Source organism: Pseudophryne corroboree, chromosome 11 (assembly GCF_028390025.1).
Source record: "Pseudophryne corroboree isolate aPseCor3 chromosome 11, aPseCor3.hap2, whole genome shotgun sequence".
Classification (NCBI taxonomy): domain Eukaryota; kingdom Metazoa; phylum Chordata; class Amphibia; order Anura; family Myobatrachidae; genus Pseudophryne; species Pseudophryne corroboree.
In genome coordinates this window covers 92,947,268-92,966,283 of record NC_086454.1, presented here as the reverse complement: position 1 = coordinate 92,966,283, position 19,016 = coordinate 92,947,268, and the positions used below count along the sequence as shown (strand labels likewise).

The window sequence follows — 19,016 nt, the reverse complement described above, 5'->3', positions numbered from 1 at the left end:
AACAGAAAATTAAACATTTACTCACCGGTAATTCTATTTCTCGTAGTCCGTAGTGGATGTTGGGTACTCCGTAAGGACCATGGGGCATAGACGGGCTCCGCAGGAGACTGGGCACTCTAAAAGAAAGATTAGGTACTATCTGGTGTGCACTGGCTCCTCCCTCTATGCCCCTCCTCCAGACCTCAGTTAGGGAAACTGTGCCCGGAAGAGCTGACACTACAAGGAAAGGATTTGGAATCCAGGGTAAGACTCATACCAGCCACACCAATCACACCGTACAACTTGTGATAACTATACCCAGTTAACAGTATGAACAACAAATGAGCCTCATTAACAGATGGCTCATAACAAAACCCTTTAGTTAAGCAATAACTATATACACGTATTGCAGAGAGTCCGCACTTGGGACGGGCTCCCAGCATCCACTACGGACTACGAGAAATAGAATTACCGGTGAGTAAATTCTTATTTTCTCTGACGTCCTAGTGGATGCTGGGTACTCCGTAAGGACCATGGGGATTACACCAAATATCCCAAACGGGCGGGAGAGTGCGGAACACTCTGCAGCACCGCATGAGCAAACTCAAGGTCCTCCTCAGCCAGGGTATCAAACTTGTAGAATTTTGCAAACGTGTTTGACCCCGACCAGGTAGCAGCTCGGCAAAGTTGTAATGCAGAGACCCCTTGGGCAGCCGCCCAAGAAGAGCCCCCTTCCTCGTGGAATGGGCTTTTACTGATTTAGGATGCGGCAGTCCAGCCGCAGAATGTGCAAGTTGAATCGTGCTACAGATCCAGCGAGCAATAGTCTGCTTAGAAGCAGGAGCACCCAGCTTGTTGGGTTCATGCAGGATAACAGCGAGTCAGTATTTCTGACTCTAGCCGTCCTGGAAACATAGATTTTCAGGGCCCGGACTACATCCAGCAACTTGGAGGCCTCCAAGTCCCGAGTAGCCGCAGGCACCACAATAGGTTGGTTCAAATGAAACGCTGATACCACCTTAGGGAGAAATTGGGGACGAATCCTCAATTCTGCCCTGTCCCTATGGAAGATCAGATAAGGGCTTTCACATGACAAAGCCACCAATTCTGACACACGCCTAGCCGAAGCCAATATATATATATATATATATATATATATATATATATATATATATATATATATATATATATATATATATATCCATGCCACGTGAGATACTTCAACTCCACGTTCTGAAGTGGCTCAAAACAATGTGATTTCAGGAAATCCAACACTACGTTGAGATCCCAAGGTGCCACAGGAGGCACAAAAGGGGGTTGAATATGCAGCACTCCCTTAACGTCTAAACTTCAGGCAGCGTCTTTCCTAGCCTTTAACAGCGTAGGAATCCCTTCATCTGGAACGCCCTTTTCCGTTAGGATCCGGCGTTCACCTGCCAAGCCTTCAAATGCAGCCGCGGTAAGTCTTGGAACAGACAGGGCCCCTGCAGTAACAGGTCCTGTCTGAGAGACAGAGGCCATGGGTCCTCCGAGATCATTTCTTGTAGTTCTGGGTACCAAGTTCTTCTTGGCCAATCCGGAACTACGAGTATAGTTCTTACTCCTCTTTTACTTACTATCCTCAGTACCTTGGGTATGAGAGGAAGAGGAGGGAACACCAACCGACTGGTACACCCACCGTGTCACTAGTGCGTCCACACCAATCGCCTGAGGGTCTCTTGACCTGGCGCAATACTTTTTTAGCTTTTTGTTGAGGCGGGACGCCATCATGTCCACCTGTGGCCGTTCTCAACGGTTCACAATCTGCGTGAAGACTTCTGGATGAAGTCCCCACTCTCCCGGGTGGAGGTCGTGCCTGCTGAGGAAGTCTGCTTCCTGGTTTTCCATACCCGGAATGAACACTGCTGACAGTGTTAGCACGTGATACTCCGCCCATCGGAGAATCCTTGTGGCTTCTGCCAACGCCATCCTGCTTCTTGTGCCGCCTTGTCGGTTTACATGGGCGACAGCCGTGATGTTGTCTGACTGAATCAGCACCGGCTGGTTTTGAAGCAGGGGTTCTGTTTGCCTTAGGGCATTATAAATGGCCCTTAGGTCCAGAATATTTATGTGTAGGGAAGTCTCCTGACTCGACCATTGTCCTTGGAAATTTTTTCCCTGAGTGACTGCTCCCCAACCTCGGAGGCTTGCATCTGTGGTCACCAGGACCCAGTCCTGAATGCCGAATCTGCGGCCCTCGAGAAGATGAGCACTCTGCAGCCACCACAGCAGAGACACCCTGGCCATCGGGGACAGGGTGATCAGCCGATGCATCTGAAGATGCGATCCTCACTTGTCTAACAGGTCCCACTGAAAGTTCCTTGCATGGAACCTGCCGAAGGGAATTGCTTCGTAAGAAGCTACCATCTTTTCCAGGACTCGCGTGCAATGATGCACCGACACCTGTTTTGGTTTCAGGAGGTCTCTGACCAGAGATGACAACTCCTTGGCCTTCTCCTCCGGGAGAAACACCTTCTTCTGTTCTGTGTCCAGAAACATGCCCAATATCAGCAGACGCGTCGTAAGAACCAGCTGCGACTTTGGGATATTTAGAATCCAGCCGTGCTGTTGTAGCACTTCCTGAGATAGTGCTACTCCGATCAACGACTGCTCCTTGGACCTCGCCTTTATAAGGAGATCGTCCAAGTACGGGATAATTATAACTCCCTTCTTTCGAAGGAGTATCATCATTTTGGCCATTACCTTGGAACACACCCTCGGTGCCGTGTACAGACCAAACGGCAACGTCTGGAATTGGTAATGGCAGTTCTGTACCACAACCTTGAGGTACTCCTGGTGAGGTGGGTAAATGGGGACATGTAGGTAAGCATCCATGATGTCCAGTGATACCATGTAATCCCCCTCTTCCAGGCTTGCAATAACCGCCCTGAGCGATTCCATTTTGAACTTGAACTTCCTTATATAAGTGTTCAAGGATTTCAAATTTAGAATGGGTCTCACCGAACCGTCTGGTTTCGGTACCACAAACATTGTGGAATAGTAACCCCGTCCCTGTTGAAGGAGGGGAACTTTTATTATCACCTGCTGGAGGTACAGCTTGTGAATTGCCACCAGTACTATCTCCCTGTCCTGGGGAGTAGCTGGCAAGGCTGATTTGAGGTAACTGCGAGGGGGAGACTCCTCGAATTCCAGCTTGTATCCCTGAGATACCACTTGTAGAACCCAGAGATCCACCTGTGAGCGAACCCACTGGTCGCTGAAGTTCCGGAGACGCGCCCCCACCGTACCTGGCTCCGTCTGTGGAGCCCCAGCGTCATGCGGTGGACTTAGTAGAAGCAGGGGAGGATTTTTGTTCCTGGGAACTGGCTGTCTGGTGCAGCTTTTTCCCTCTCCCCCTGCCTCTGGGCAGAAAGGAAGCACCTTTGATCCGTTTGCCTTTCTGAGGCCGAAAGGACTGTACCCGATAGTACGGTGCTTTCTTAGGTTGTGAGGGAGCCTGAGGTAAAAATGTCGATTTCCCAGCTGTTGCTGTGGATACGAGGTCCGAGAGACCATCCCCAAACAATTCCTCACCCTTATAAGGCAAAACCTCCATGTGCCTTTTAGAATCAGCATCACCTGTCCACTGCCGGGTCCATAATACCCTCCTGGCAGAAATGGACATTGCATTAATACACATCCATGCTGAAGCAATTGCAGCTCTCTGTATATACACACTCAGGTACTATACTGACTTCAGGATAGCCTCCTGCTTTCAATCAGCAGGCTCCTTCAAGGCGGCCGTATCCTGAGATGGCAGTGCCACCTTTTTTGACAAGCGTGTGAGCGCCTTATCCACCCTAGAAGATATCTCTCAACGTGACCTATCCTCTGGCAGGAAAGGGTACGCCATCAGTAACTTTTTAGAAATTACCAGTTTCTTATCGGGGGAACCGCACGCTTCTTCACACACTTCATTCAACTCATCTGATGGGGGGAAAAACACTGGCTGCTTTTTCTCCCCAAACATAAAACCCTTTTTAGTGGTACCTGGGTTAATGTCAGAAATGTGTAACACATTTTTCATTGCCGTAATCATGCAACGGATGCCCCTTGTGGATTGTGTATATGTCTCATCCTCGTCGACACTGGAGTCAGACTCCGTGTCGACATCTGTGTCTGCCATCTGAGGTAGCGGGCGTTTGTGAGCCCCTGATTGTCTTTGAGACGCCTGGGCAGGCACGGGCTGAGAAGCCGGCTGTCCCACGGCTGTTACGTCATTCAGCCTTTTATGTAAGGAGTTGACACTGTCGGTTAATACCTTCCACATATCCATCCACTCTGGTGTCGACCCCGCAGGGGGTGACATCACATTTATCGGCACCTGCTCCGCCTCCACATAAGCCTCCTCATCAAACATGTCGACACAGCCATACAGACATACCGCACACACACAGGGAATGCTCTGACTGGAGGACAGGACCCCACAAAGTCCTTTGGGGAGACAGAGAGAGAGTATGCCAGCACACACCACAGCGCTATATAATCAGGGATTTACACTAACACAAAGTGATTTTCCCTATAGCTGCTTTACAAATACAGTTTGCGCCTAAATTTAGTGCCCCCCCCCTCTCTTTTTTACCCTTTGAGCCTGGAAACTGCAGGGGAGAGCCTGGGGAGCTGTCTTCCAGCGGAGCTGTGAAGAGGAAATGGCGCCAGTGTGCTGAGGGAGATAGCCCCGCCCCCTTCTAGGCGGACTTCTCCCGCTCTTATATTTATATTATGGCGGGAGATTTTTGCACATATATAGTTTATTAGACTATATTATGTGCTGTTCGCCATGTAAGGTACTCTAATTGCAGCCCAGGGCGCCCCCCCCCCCCCCCCCAGCGCCCTGCACCCATCAGTGACCGGAGTATGTGGTGTACATAGGGAGCAATGACGCACAGCTGCAGTGGTGCTGTGCGCTACCTTAATGAAGACCGGAGTCTTCAGTCGCCGATTTCCAGGATGTTCTTCTTGCTTCTGGCTCTGCAAGGGGGACGGCGGCGCGGCTCCGGGACCGGACGACCGAGGCTGGGCCTGTGTTTGATCCCTCTGGAGCTAATGGTGTCCAGTAACCTAGAAGCCCAAGCTAGCTGCAAGCAGGTAGGTTCGCTTCTCTCCCCTAAGTCCCTCGTAGCAGTGAGTCTGTTGCCAGCAGATCTCACTGAAAATAAAAAACCTAACAAAAACTTTCTTTACTAGAAGCTCAGGAGAGCCCCTAGTGTGCAACCAGCTCGAGCCGGGCACAGATTCTAACTGAGGTCTGGAGGAGGGGCATAGAGGGAGGAGCCAGTGCACACCAGATAGTACCTAATCTTTCTTTTAGAGTGCCCAGTCTCCTGCGGAGCCAGTCTATTCCCCATGGTCCTTACGGAGTACCCAGCATCCACTAGGACGTCAGAGAAAGGGCGTTCCAGATGAAGTGATTCCTACGCTGTTAAAGGCTAGGAAAGACGCTGCCTGAAGTTCAGACGTTGTTAAGGGAGTGCTGTATATTCAGCCCCCTTTTGTGCCTCCAGGGGCACCTTGGGATCTCAAAGTAGTGTTGGATTTCCTAAAATCACATTGTTTTGAGCCACTTCAGACCGTGGAGTTGAAGTATCTCACGTGGAAAGTGGTCATGTTATTGGCCTTTGCTTCGGCTAGGCGTGTGTCAGAATTGGCGGTTTTGTCATGTAAAAGCCCTTATCTGATCTTCCATATGGACAGGGCAGATTTGAGGATTCGTCCCCAATTTCTCCCTAAGGTGGTATCAGCGTTTCATTTGAACCAACCTATTGTGGTGCCTGCGGCTACTCGGGACTTGGAGGATTCCAAGTTGCTGGACGTAGTCGGGGCCCTGTAAATCTATGTTTCCAGGACGGCTAGAGTCAGAAATACTGACTCGCTGTTTATCCTGCATGAACCCAACAAGCTGGATGCTCCTGCTTCTAAGCAGACTATTGCTCGCTGGATCTGTAGCACGATTCAACTTGCACATTCTGCGGCTGGACTGCCGCATCCTAAATCAGTAAAAGCCCATTCCACTAGGAAGGGGGCTCTTCTTGGGCGGCTGCCCAAGGGGTCTCGGCATTACAACTGCCGAGCTGCTACCTGGTCGGGGTCCAACACGTTTGCAAAATTCTACAAGTTTGATACCCTGGCTGAGGAGGACCTTGAGTTTGCTCGTGCGGTGCTGCAGAGTCATCCGCACTCTCCCGCCCGTTTGGGAGCTTTGGTATAATCCCCATGGTCCTTACGGAGTACCCAGCATCCACTAGGACGTCAGAGAAAATAAGAATTTACTCACCGGTAATTCTATTTCTCGTAGTCCGTAGTGTATGCTGGGAGCCCGTCCCAAGTGCGGATTTTCTGCAATACTTGTATATAGTTATTGCTTAACTAAAGGGTTATTGTTATGAGCCATCTGTTCAGTGAGGCTCAGTTGTTATTCATACTGTTAACTGGGTATAGTTATCACAAGTTGTACGGTGTGATTGGTGTGGCTGGTATGAGTCTTACCCTGGATTCCAAATCCTTTCCTTGTAGTGTCAGCTCTTCCGGGCACAGTTTCCCTAACCGAGGTCTGGAGGAGGGGCATAGAGGGAGGAGCCAGTGCACACCAGATAGTACCTAATCTTTCTTTTAGAGTGCCCAGTATCCTGCGGAGCCCGTCTATTCCCCATGGTCCTAACGGAGTACCCAGCATCCACTACGGACTACGAGAAATAGAATTACCGGTGAGTAAATTCTTATTTTTTTGCCTTATCTTTCCTCACAGCCTAAGAAAACGCCACATTATCAGATGCAGTCCTTTCGGTCGCATAAATCCAAGAGAGTACGGGGATCTTCCTTTCTTGCCAGAGGTAAGGGCAAGGGGAAAAAGGTGCCAACTACAGCTAGTTCCCAGGAGCAGAAGTCCTCCCCGGCTTCTACAAAATCCACCACATGACGCTGGGGTTCCGCTGAGGGAGTCCGCCCCAGTGGGGGCACGTCTTCGACTTTTCAGCCATGTCTGGGTTCAATCACAGGTGGATCCCTAGGCAATACACATTGTTTCCCAGGGTTACAGGCTGGAATTCGAAGAGGTACCTCCTCGCCGGTTTTTCAAATCGGCCCTACCGGCTTCTTCACCAGAGAGGGAGGTAGTTTTAAATGCGATTCAAAAATTGTGTCTTCAACAAGTGGTGGTCAAAGTTACCCTGCTTCAACAGGGGATGGGGTATTACTCAACCCTGTTTGTGGTCCAGACCCATTCTGAAATTAAAATCCTTAAACCTTTACTTAGAGGTTCAAGTTAAAGATGGAATCGCTCAGAGTGGTCATCGTCAGCCTGGAAAGGGGGGGTTATATGGTGTCCCTGGACATAAAGGATGCATACCTTCACGTCCCCCCATATATCCTCCTCATCAGGCGTTCCTGAGATTTGCTGTACAGGATTGTCATTACCAATTTCAGACGTTGCCGTTTGGGCTTTCCACGGCCCAGAGGTTTTTCACCAAGGTAATGGCGGAAATGATGGTGCTCCTGCGCAGGCAGGGAGTCACAATTATCTCGTACTTAGACGATCTCCTAATAACAGCGAGATCAAGAGAGCAGTTGCTGAACAGCCTATCACTCTCCCTGAGGGTGTTGCAGCAGCACAGCTGGATTCTCAATCTACCAAAGTCACAGTTGGTTCCAACGAACCGTTTGCCTTTCTTAGGCATGATTCTGGATACAGAACAGAAAAGGGTTTTTCTCCCGTTGGAAAAGGCCCAGGAACTCCAGAGTTTGGTCAGGGACCTGTTGAAGCCGATCAATGCACTAGAGTTCTGGGAAAGATGGTGGTGTCTTACGAGGCCATTCCATTCGGCAAGGTTCCATGTGAAGACTTTTCAGTGGGACCTTCTGGACAAGTGATCCGGGTCACATCTACATATACATCAGATGATCAGCCTGTCCCCAAGGGCCAGGGTATCTCTCCTGTGGTGGCTGCAGAGTGCTCACCTTCTAGAGGGTCGCAGGTTCGGCATTCAGCACTGGGTTCTGGTAACCACGGATGCGAGCCTCCGAGGATGGGGAGCAGTCACACAGGGAAGAAACTTCCAAGGTCTGTGGTCAAGCCAGGAGGCTTGTCTACACATCAACGTACTGGAATTAAGGGCCATATACAACGGCCTTCGTCAAGCGGAGAATTTGCTTCGCGACCTACCTGTTCTGATTCAGTCAGACATAACCGCAGTGGCTCATGTAAACCGCCAATGCGGAAAAAAGAGCAGAGTGGCAATGGCAGAAGACACAAGGATTCTTCGCTGGGCGGAAATCATGTAAGCGCTCTGACAGCAGTCTTCATTTAGGGAGTGGACAACTGGGAAGCAGACTTCCTCAGGAGACACGATCTACATCCCGGAGAGTGGGGACTTCATCTGGAAGTCTTTACAGAGAAAACAAATCAGTGGGGGCTGCCTCAAATAGACATGATGGCGTCACGCCTCAACAAGAAACTTCCGAGATATTGCACCAGATCAAGAGACCCTCAGGCAATAGCAGTGGACGCCCTGGTGACAGTGGGTGTTCCAGTCGGTCTATGTGTTCCCTCCTCTTCCTCTCATCTCAAAGATATTGAGAATCATAAGACGAAGAGGAGTACAGACAATTCTCATTGTTCCAGATTGGCCTCGAAGGGCCTGGTATCCGGATCTGCAGGAAATGCTCACAGAAGATCCGTGGCCTCTTCCTCTCAGAGAGGACCTGTTGCAACAGGGGCCCTGTCTATTCCAAGACTTACCGCGGCTGCATTTGACGGCCTGGCGGTTGAACGCCGGATCCTAGCTGAAAAGGGCATTCCGGATGAGGTCATTCCTACTCTGATAAAGGCTAAGAAGGAGGTGACGGCGAAACATTATCACCGTATTTGGAGGAAGTATGTGTCTTGGTGTGAGTCCAAGAAAGCTCCTCCGGAAGAATTCCATCTGGGCCGTTTTCTTCACTTCCTCCAGACTGGAGTGAATTTGGGCCTAAAATTAGGCTCCATTAAAGTTCAGATTTCGGCCCTATCCATTTTCTTTCAGAAGGAATTGGCTTCTCTCCCAGAAGTCCAGACTTTTGTGAAGGGAGTGCTGCATATCCAGCCTCCTTTTGTGCCTCCAGTGGCACCATGGGACCTTAACGTGGTGTTACGGTTCCTTAAGTCTCACTGGTTTGAGCAGCTTCAAACAGTGGAATTAAAGTATCTCACTTGGAAGGTGGTCATGTTGTTGGCCTTGGCATCTGCTAGGAGAGTATCTGAGTTAGCGGCTTTGTCTCACAAAAGCCCCTATCTGATCTTCCATGTGGATAGAGCTGAGTTGCGGACTTGTCCTTAATTTTGTTGGTTTCCTCTTTTCATATGAACCAACCTATTGTGGTGCCTGTGGCTACGCGGGACTTGGGGGATTCCGAGTCCCTTGATGTGGTCAGGACATTGAAAATGTATGTAGCCAGAACGGCTCGGGTTAGGAAAACAGAGGCACTGTTTGTCCTATATGCAGCCAACAAGGTTAGCGCTCCTGCTTCTAAGCAGACTATTGCTCGCTGGATCTGTAACACGATTCAGCAAGCTCATTCTACGGCTGGATTGCAGTTACCAAATTCGGTAAAGGCCCATTCCACTAGGAAGGTGGGCTCTTCTTGGGCGGCTGCCCGAGGCGTCTCGGCTTTACAGCTTTGCCGAGCAGCTACTTGGTCGGGTTCAAACACTTTTGCAAAATTCTAAAAGTTTGATACCCTGGCTGATGAGGACCTCATGTTTGCTCAATCAGTGCTGCAGAGTCATCCGCACTCTCCCGCCCGGTCTGGAGCTTTGGTATAATCCCCATGGTCCTTACGGAGTCCCCAGCATCCTCTAGGACGTAAGAGAAAATAAGATTTTAAAACCTACCGGTAAATCTTTTTCTCCTAGTCCGTAGAGGATGCTGGGCGCCCATCCCAGTGCGGACATTTCTGCATGACTTGTATATAGTTCTTGCTTACATAAGGGTTATGTTACAGTTAAAATCAGTCGTTGACTGATACTGTTTGTTCATACTGTTAACTGGTTGCGTATATTTCAGGTTACACGGTGTAGATGGTGTGGGCTGGTATGAATCTTACCCTTAGATTACCAAAATCCTTTCCTCGTACTGTCAGACTCCTCTGGGCACAGTTTCTCTAACTGAGGTCTGGAGGAGGGGCATAGAGGGAGGAGCCAGTGCACACCCATATCTAAAGTTCTTTTTAGTGCCCATGTCTCCTGCGGAGCCAGTCTATCCCCATGGTCCTTACGGAGTCACCAGCATCCTCTACGGACTAGGAGAAAAAGATTTACCGGTAGGTTTAAAATCTTATTTTTAGTATTGCTTCCATCTTCCTATCTGTAGGGTCTTTTAAAGTCACGGACTGTACAGAAGGAATAACCGTAGTGTTTGCTAAATGTGAAATAGGAGCGTCTACCTTTGGGGCTGTTTCCCAAAATTTTGTGTCTTCCTCTGTAAAAAATAAATAAATTTTTTTTAATTTCTTAGGAGCCTGGAAACGAGAATCTGGTTTAAGCCAGGGTTCTTTTAAAATATCCGCAAAGTGAGAGTAAGAAGGGAAGGCAGTAACTTGTCTTTTCTGTCTTTTGAAAAAGGCAGAGGAAGTCTCTGCCACTGCCGTATCCTGAATATTAAGAGTCTGACGAATGCCTTCTATCAGCAATCTAACACCTGAGCTAGTAGATCGCTCCTAGTCTTCCCAAGCCGAAACTTCGTCCCATTCAGGATCTACTCCCCCCTCTTCCAATGGGGATGTCAGAGACTCCAACTCCTCCCCCGGAAATGTTATACAGGTTGAGAATCCCATATCCAAATATTCCGAAATACGGAATATTCCGAAATACGGACTTTTCTGAGTGAGCGTGAGATACTGAAACCTTTGTTTTCTGATGGCTCAATGTACACAAACTTTGTTTAATACACAAAGTTATAAAAAATATTGTATTAAATGACCTTCAGGCTGTGTGTGTATAAGGTGTATATGAAACAAATGAATTGTGTGACTGTAGACACACTTTGTTTAATACACAAAGTATTTAAAAATATTGTATTGAATGACCTTCAGGCTGTGTGTATAAGGTGTATATGAAACATAAATGAATTGTGTGACTGTAGACACACTTTGTTTAATGCACAAAGTTATAAAAAATATTGGCTAAAATTACCTTTAGGCTGTGTGTATATGTTACATAAATGCATTCTGTGCTTAGATTTAGTTCCCATCACCATGATCTCATTAGGATTAGGGTATGCAATTATTCCAAAATACGGAAAAATCCGATATCCAAAATACCTCTGGTCCCAAGCATTTTGGATAAGGGAGACTCAACCTGTAGCGGGTAACGGTTGTGGCCGTTTTGTAGCAGCGGAACTGCTGGCAGAGTTTACAAACTTGTTTAAAGAATGAGGTAAATCAGTAAGACACTTGCCCATATTCTGGGCCCACAGAGGCTCTACCCGAGACCGACCAGACTCAGCCTCCAATCTAGACGGACAAATCCGAAATGGCATCCACCATGTTCTTGGCCCATGGAGGCATAGACTGATCTGTGGAACCTCCCTGCTGATCCGCCACTGATGCATCAGAGCACGAAGTGCAGAGGGTACCCGCGTCAGCACTACCCTTAGCCAGCTTTGAGCCACACTGAACAGGAAAAATAAACACAGAGGCCGCTTTGCCCTTTGTAGTTTTGTCCGGCTTACTGGCCATATTGTCACTTTTTTTTTTTAAATCAATATTTATGAGCACTACTGTAAAAATTAACTATAAATACCTATAAAAATTACCAAGCAGCTAGCCCACGATTCTAGTGACACCAACAAGGTTGACTGCTAACTCCCACTAGTTAGAGAAAACCATACACAAATATACTTGCAGTTAGTAGGTAATAGAGACAGTGTTGCTGCTTCTAATAAAAACTTCTCCCAGAGATTAGCGGTGTCATCCATGTCCTGCGTGAGTAGCACAGCGTCCCCCAGTCTGCAGCCGGAGAAGATGGCGCCCGGAGCCCTCCGGATGCTGTAGGATAGCGCGCGGGCTGAGCAGGGCGGGAATTCTTCCCTGCCTGGATGATGTAACCGCCGCTGGTGCTCTTACAGATACCGGAAGTTCGGGTCTCCCGCGCGCCGCTGCACACAGCGGCCATTCGGGCACAAATTAAAACATGTTATGGTCTCGGGGAGTGCACACCACACTCCCGGACCCCGCTTAGCACCCTGCTATAATAAAAACTTTTTGTCCCCACGACTCAACCGCTCACCTCTGGAGCCAGGGTGGGGGGGGATGGTTAACATTAACTACACATATCTATCCTCTATCCAATATATCTATCCTCTATCCAATATATCTATCCTCTATCCAATATATCTATCCTCTATCCAATATATCTATCCTCTATCCAATATATCTATCCTCTATCCAATATATCTATCCTCTATCCAATATATCTATCCTCTATCCAATATATCTATCCTCTATCCAATATATCTATCCTCTATCCAATATATCTATCCTCTATCCAATATATCTATCCTCTATCCAATATATCTATCCTCTATCCAATATATCTATCCTCTATCCAATATATCTATCCTCTATCCAATATATCTATCCTCTATCCAATATATCTATCCTCTATCCAATATATCTATCCTCTATCCAATATATCTATCCTCTATCCAATATATCTATCCTCTATCCAATATATCTATCCTCTATCCAATATATCTATCCTCTATCCAATATATCTATCCTCTATCCAATATATCTATCCTCTATCCAATATATCTATCCTCTATCCAATATATCTATCCTCTATCCAATATATCTATCCTCTATCCAATATATCTATCCTCTATCCAATATATCTATCCTCTATCCAATATATCTATCCTCTATCCAATATATCTATCCTCTATCCAATATATCTATCCTCTATCCAATATATCTATCCTCTATCCAATAACAGGATTTTGGTACTTACCGATAAATCCCTTTCTCCGATTCCACAGGGGCCACTGGAGCGTAGTTACAATGGGGATATAGTAGGCAGTAATTGGGAGCTGGCACTTTAAAATTCTCAACCTGTGGCTAGCTCCTCCCCTACTATCTCCCCTCCAAGCCAGTCTACGTAAAACTGTGCCCGATGAGAGATGGAATAAACAAACCTTAAGGTAGAGGAGGTTAATGACGCCCTGTAAACCAGGATAACCCAAACTAAACCTGGAACAGAACCTGACAAAAAACCAGGCTAGCCTGAACTCAACAAGCAGTCATATGGTGATCTGCAAACCGTTAAGCAAAAAACAAGGAGGAACAGCGCTGGGCGGGCGTCCAGTGGCCCCTGTGGAATCGGAGAAAGGGATTTATCGGTAAGTACCAAAATCCTGTTTTCTCCTTCATCCACTAGGGGCCACTGGAGCGTAGTTACAATGGGGACGTCCCAGAGCTCCCAAAAACGGGCGGGAGAGCGCTGCGAGTCCTGTAAAAACTGCTCGGCCAAATTGTGATGCAGAGGCCGCAAAAGTGTCAAACTTGTAGAATTTGACAATAGGAATGTCAGTCCGACCAAGTAGCCGCCCGACAAACTATTTATGGAGACCCCACGGGCAGCCGCCCACAAAGGTCTTACCACGCGCGTTAAGTGCGCTGAAATGGAATACGGAGGCTCCCTAGCAACCTCCAAGAAGACTGTCTGATGGTTAGATGTATCCAACGGCCCAGCGTATGTTGGGACCCCGGCTATTTAGCACGGGAGCATTGTACAGCACCAAGAAGAAAACACTTTGTCGAATAGCCGAAGACCTCTGTAGGGAGAGTCGGCGAGCCATGACAACATTCAAAGAGGACCAAAAAACACTAGTGTCAGATTTGTCGGAAAAATGGACATCCCCTCAGGAAGAAACGACCGCTGAGACCGAAACTCAGCCGGGGGAGATGCCATAGAGCACTCCCTGAAAAAGAGGCCGAACCTACGGCCGCTAGGCTAATCTCTTTTGGAAGAAAACCGAAAAAAACAGAGACCTAAAATTCAGGTCAGTGTGGTATGAAGCGCAGCGGAGCAAAACCTCCCAGAGAAACCAAAGATGACGGCTGAATGGTAACTGAAAGAAGGGGAAAACCCCTTTTATGCTTATTATGTCCGATACAGTTTTCCAAAAGTGGCAAAAGCGAGAAGAGGTAACAGACTTCTGAAATCGGGGCCCGGTAGGCCTAACCAACCTAGGGAACTACTCCCTTCTGAGGTCTCGTGAACAGTCACACGGTTACACGGAACCAGTGTAAGATTGAACAAGGAAAAGTTGTTGAAGTGGACAGTCCAGTCGAGGTAGTAGCATAGGCTCCTCTACTGACAACAGGTGTATCTGTATCTTCAAGACATCTGTGGCCCAACCAGAGCCACCGAGAGGACTAGCACGCATAATCCCCTCCTGTGTTACCGAACCGGAGGTAGAAATTAAAAAAGGGAGGCCGGATAGAATAACCAGAAAACTCCCCGGAGCCCTGAGGGCCTCCTCGGCTACTGCCCGAGCTCACGCCCGAGAGTAGTAAAGGGTTAAAAAGTCAGTCAGAACGCCCTGAGGTCGATCCGAAATCTCCGCCCACAGCGGACCAGCTGACAAAACTCCGGGGAATGTTTTCTCCCCCGGGAGTCTGACCTGGTGGCTTGACCCGGAAAGAAGATTGTTGTCCCCCGCTCAGAGAGGGATGTTGTCCCCCGTTCAGAGAGGAATGTTGTCCCCCGCTCAGAGAGGAATGGAGGCGACCACTCCTTGCGTCGCAACTTGACTGAAGGAATAGAGTACCTGGTGCCGAGGAAGGAAAAATCCTCTGACGGACCAAGTTGAGAAACGTCTATGAGGAGCATAAATTGGATCTGTGTTGAACCATAAGCTCCTGGATCCTCCGGATATTCAGAAGCCACCTAATGTACAGAGTGGGAAAGCAGCAGTAGATTGTCCATTTAGGGAACCAACGTCACCTTCTGCCCTTGAAAGAGTTATTCTGTGATCTTCCTGAACTCTGTGGGAGCGGAAGAGATACCGAGAGGAAAGGACTGACAGTGAAAATGAGAATCCTGTAATGTGAATCTGAGAAAAGCCCGTCCAACTGAAATCAGTAAACAGGCATCTCTGAAGACAAGGGACACGTAAAAACTCCCTTTCTTGTTCAAAAAAAAAAAGCAATCACAGACTGAAAGGATTGTAAGGCCAGAATAGGTCTGGCCGAGCCAACTGGCTTCGGAACGTGAGAAGAAAACAAAGGCCTGAGAACTGTCCCGATTCAAATGATATGTGAAAAACAGGGATCAACACTCTTTGCGGTTAGAAGCATATGGAGCGCCGCCTGCAGTATGACTCTTGTCATCGTAAATCGGCCGCCCCCTGCCGAGGGACTCCTGAGATGGTTGTTCCGAAATCTAGTTTGCCCCAGCCTTCTCAGTTCTTCCCATAGGACCACCGACCTGCGCCTACCCTGGGACCCTCCAGGTGGTAGGAAAGTCTGACCTGTAGTGGGTTTATAAGGATGATGCTGAACCTCTGCTTCAGCTCTTTTTTTTTTTTTTTTTTTTGAGATCCCCTGGCGACTGAAATATCGCCCGTGTGGAGTCGAAAGTTTCCGAAGGGTCACGGAAAAATCTAAAGGAAAGACCGGTAACGGTCTGTCTTGGAGCTGGGGCAGTATTAGGAGAAAGCAAAGTGGACTTACCTCCAATGGTTCAAGAAATCCTGCAGAAAGTTCCTTCCCCTGAACCATCTGCCCCGTAGGATTACATGTTCACCTGTCACAGTCGCAGCCCCAGAGGTCGACGGTTTAAGACAGCCCAAGCGAAAATGCAGGGTCCGAGTCTGCAGACGTGGTGACCTTCAAAGATCATAGAGCAGAATCGTGATTCGGACCTGTACCAAAGTATCAATTGATCCTGATGTGAAACATCCTGTAACCTAGAGGACAATTGTTCCACAACCTACCTGTTCCGGACAAGGTAGAAACATGCTGCCGTATATGTCTTCGATGGGTCCCTGAACAAGGTTGCTCAGGAAAACGGCAGCTTGTTGGACCGGCGGTACATCGAGGGGTATATCCTAGAAAGGTTCTGATACCATCTCCTGACGACTGTGGGAAGAGGGTAGGGAAAACAAACATTGTTTGATACCTGATTTTGTGTGTTCGGGTGTCTGACGGCCGCCTACCGGAGCCTGCCCAGCTCATCCGAGACTGGGCCAGTCGCTGTCATTTCGTCATTGGCGTCGAACCCTGATGGACTTGACGTGTCCGCCTCCTTTACCTGCAGTACCAGACGAACTGCTGTATAATGCACCTGGATATTCTGAGACACTGGTTCAGACTCCACAGAAAACAGACATCATTAGTATTGTAACCTGGAAGGTTAGCAAGGTTCCTTTAGAAACCTGGAGAGGTGAAATGACGTACAAGATCTCTGGTTAATAGTGACATTACCTGTATAATCTGAGCTGTTCAACAGGAGTGTCCTGCAGGCGCGTGGAGGGCTCTGCAGATGGCTCCACCGCATACTTCACACCTAAGAGGGAATTCTTTAACTATCCCAGGTGAGAGGAGAAAAGGTGGGTTAAAGAAACACAGCCATATGTAAAGTCTGCACTATAATATATAGTGACCGACATCAAATAAACTTTCTGGAGCAGCGGAGACCTGAACCAGTAGCGCTGCGCTGTGGGACAGGAGTCTTAGCCCTAGGCTATAGGGGCTCCCCTTAAAGTTTCTTTATTTTCAAACCCTGGTCCCCCTGTACAGATACCCGCTACTAGCGTACTGAGCCGCAGCGCTATTTGTCTGATGCCTTACACGCATTCCCCAAATTACAAATAGCATTAGTAACTAGCCAAGGAATAATAAAGGGAAGACCACACTGTATGTAGTGTACTGCTAAATTTAGGTGCACCAGATGTTTCTCGGAGGTTCCGCTGGCTTTTCAAAATGGTGACCAGACTGTGAGAAAAGATGGGGGAAATTGTTATGTGGCAAGGAGGTATTTTGTTATTAGAAAACATTGCGGAAGTGGTTTGTTTTATCTTAAAGATGTATGTGGACACCTCTGTACAAACTACACAAAAGTAGGGCACTGGTAGGAACCAGACCCACGCCCTCCATGCCGCAAGGCAGCAACGCCAACCACCACACCATCCGCACTGCCCTATATACGGCATTGTATGCATATATCTATATACATACCTCCACACATCTATATATATATATATATATTCATACATACACATCTATATATATATATATATATACACACCCACAGTGAATCCAACCCTGTATGTGAACCCATTAGGGTAGATAAATACTGTAGTATATGTATGGTAAATAAATTGTGCACATTTTTGAATCATTATGAGATGAGCCCCAGCTCCTGTAATAGAGCAGGCTCCTGTATGAAATGCCTGTCAGAGGACTCTCCTGCAGGGAGGAATGTCAGCAACTCCCTGCACAGAAAATTTAAAAACCCCCCCTGAGACAGGATTTGTGTCTAGAGGCAGTGAACGCTGCGATCCGCCGCCGGGAGCCCGCTGAGCAAAGCGGGAATAGCCTTCACCCCCACATCCTACCTTTATCCTCCCTGAACAGCCCGGAGAGGGAAGGGAGCTTGCAGCGGCCGGGGAGCGGTGTGACAGTGCAGCGGCGTGTCCTGTAGCGGCCGGGGGACGGAGTGCGCTTAGCCCGCCGAACAGAGCGGGAGTTAGCTCCGCCCCCTCCGCTTCGGCGCCAAATTTAAACCTGCTCTACCATAAGCGGGAAGCGCCCTGTATCTCCCCGGCCGCTTGTAAGCTGTGGCCGGGGAGCGTTTCATGCACCGAGTCCCATGTGACCTTGTGTGCCAGAGTCTGGAGCCTAGCTGTGTGAGCAATAATGACTCACTTTTGCAAATAATAATGTGCTAAGTATGCTCCTTAGACTCTGGCATACAGCTTCTATTCTCACTGTGTATCCCCCGGCTGCCTTCTGCAGCCGGGTAGTGAAGAGCGCTGAGCCCGCTTACAGAGCGGGCTGAAGCTCCGCCCCCCATATAATGGCGCCAAGTTCAAATTATTAAGCGCCTTTGATGCACTCCAGCCTTCTATGACTGGAGTATAGGGGACCATACCTATGTTGAAAACTGAAACTGTTTAATTCTGGTCAGGATTATATGGAACGCTTCAAGAATTTGCATGTCATCCTTGCACAGGGCTCATGCTGCGCAGGGGCTTTGCTAAACTTCTCTATATCGTTCCAATTTAGTGCTGCCGAAGCAAGCACTTCAAACACATGATAAAACATACATCAGTGACAAGGGGGGATGTTTGTACTCACCACACTTTAGGCGTACTCCAACTCGACCCCGAGGCTCCGACACACGCCGCACGCAGCGGTGTCCGGTCCCTTTTGTACTCATCTTCTGATGGAGTGGCCCCGACACGAGCCGCACGCAGCGGTGTCCGGCCATTTTTGATACTCACCGCTGCCATGCTGCCGGAATCTTCTGCTGGATGGAGTGGCCGCGACACGCGCCGCACGCAGCGGTGTCCGCCGACTCAGGAGAGCTCAGTGTCTCCCTCAGCCGGGGCCCATCCCTAGCCGCACGCAGCTGCGATGGGACCCCGCCGGCAGCTCCCACGGTGCAGACTGGCAGTGGCAGAGCTGCCAGTCTGTAAGAAAGAAAAATAAAATAATAAAGAAAAATTTCTTCAGCTAAACCCAAGTGAACCAGCTCACATCGGGCACATACTAAGACTGGCTTGGAGGGGAGATAGTAGGGGAGGAGCTAGCCACAGGTTGAGAATTTTAAAGTGCCAGCTCCCAATTACTGCCTACTATATCCCCATTGTAACTACGCTCCAGTGGCCCCTAGTGGATGAAGGAGAAATATCTATCCTCTATCCAATATATCTATCCTCTATCCAATATATCTATCCTCTATCCAATATATCTATCCTCTATCCAATATATCTATCCTCTATCCAATATATCTATCC

The 19,016-nt window shown here is 48.3% G+C and overlaps 1 protein-coding gene and 1 pseudogene across 11 annotated transcripts in view; both read right to left on the bottom strand.

Annotated features, from left to right (window-relative positions):
• The window catches only part of CKAP5 (cytoskeleton associated protein 5), a 334,214-nt gene that overhangs the window by 137,348 nt on the left and 177,850 nt on the right, over window positions 1–19,016 (bottom strand). The gene's annotated exons all lie outside the window — the stretch shown is intronic.
• Window positions 18,185–18,300, bottom strand: LOC134971093 (U6 spliceosomal RNA; annotated as a pseudogene).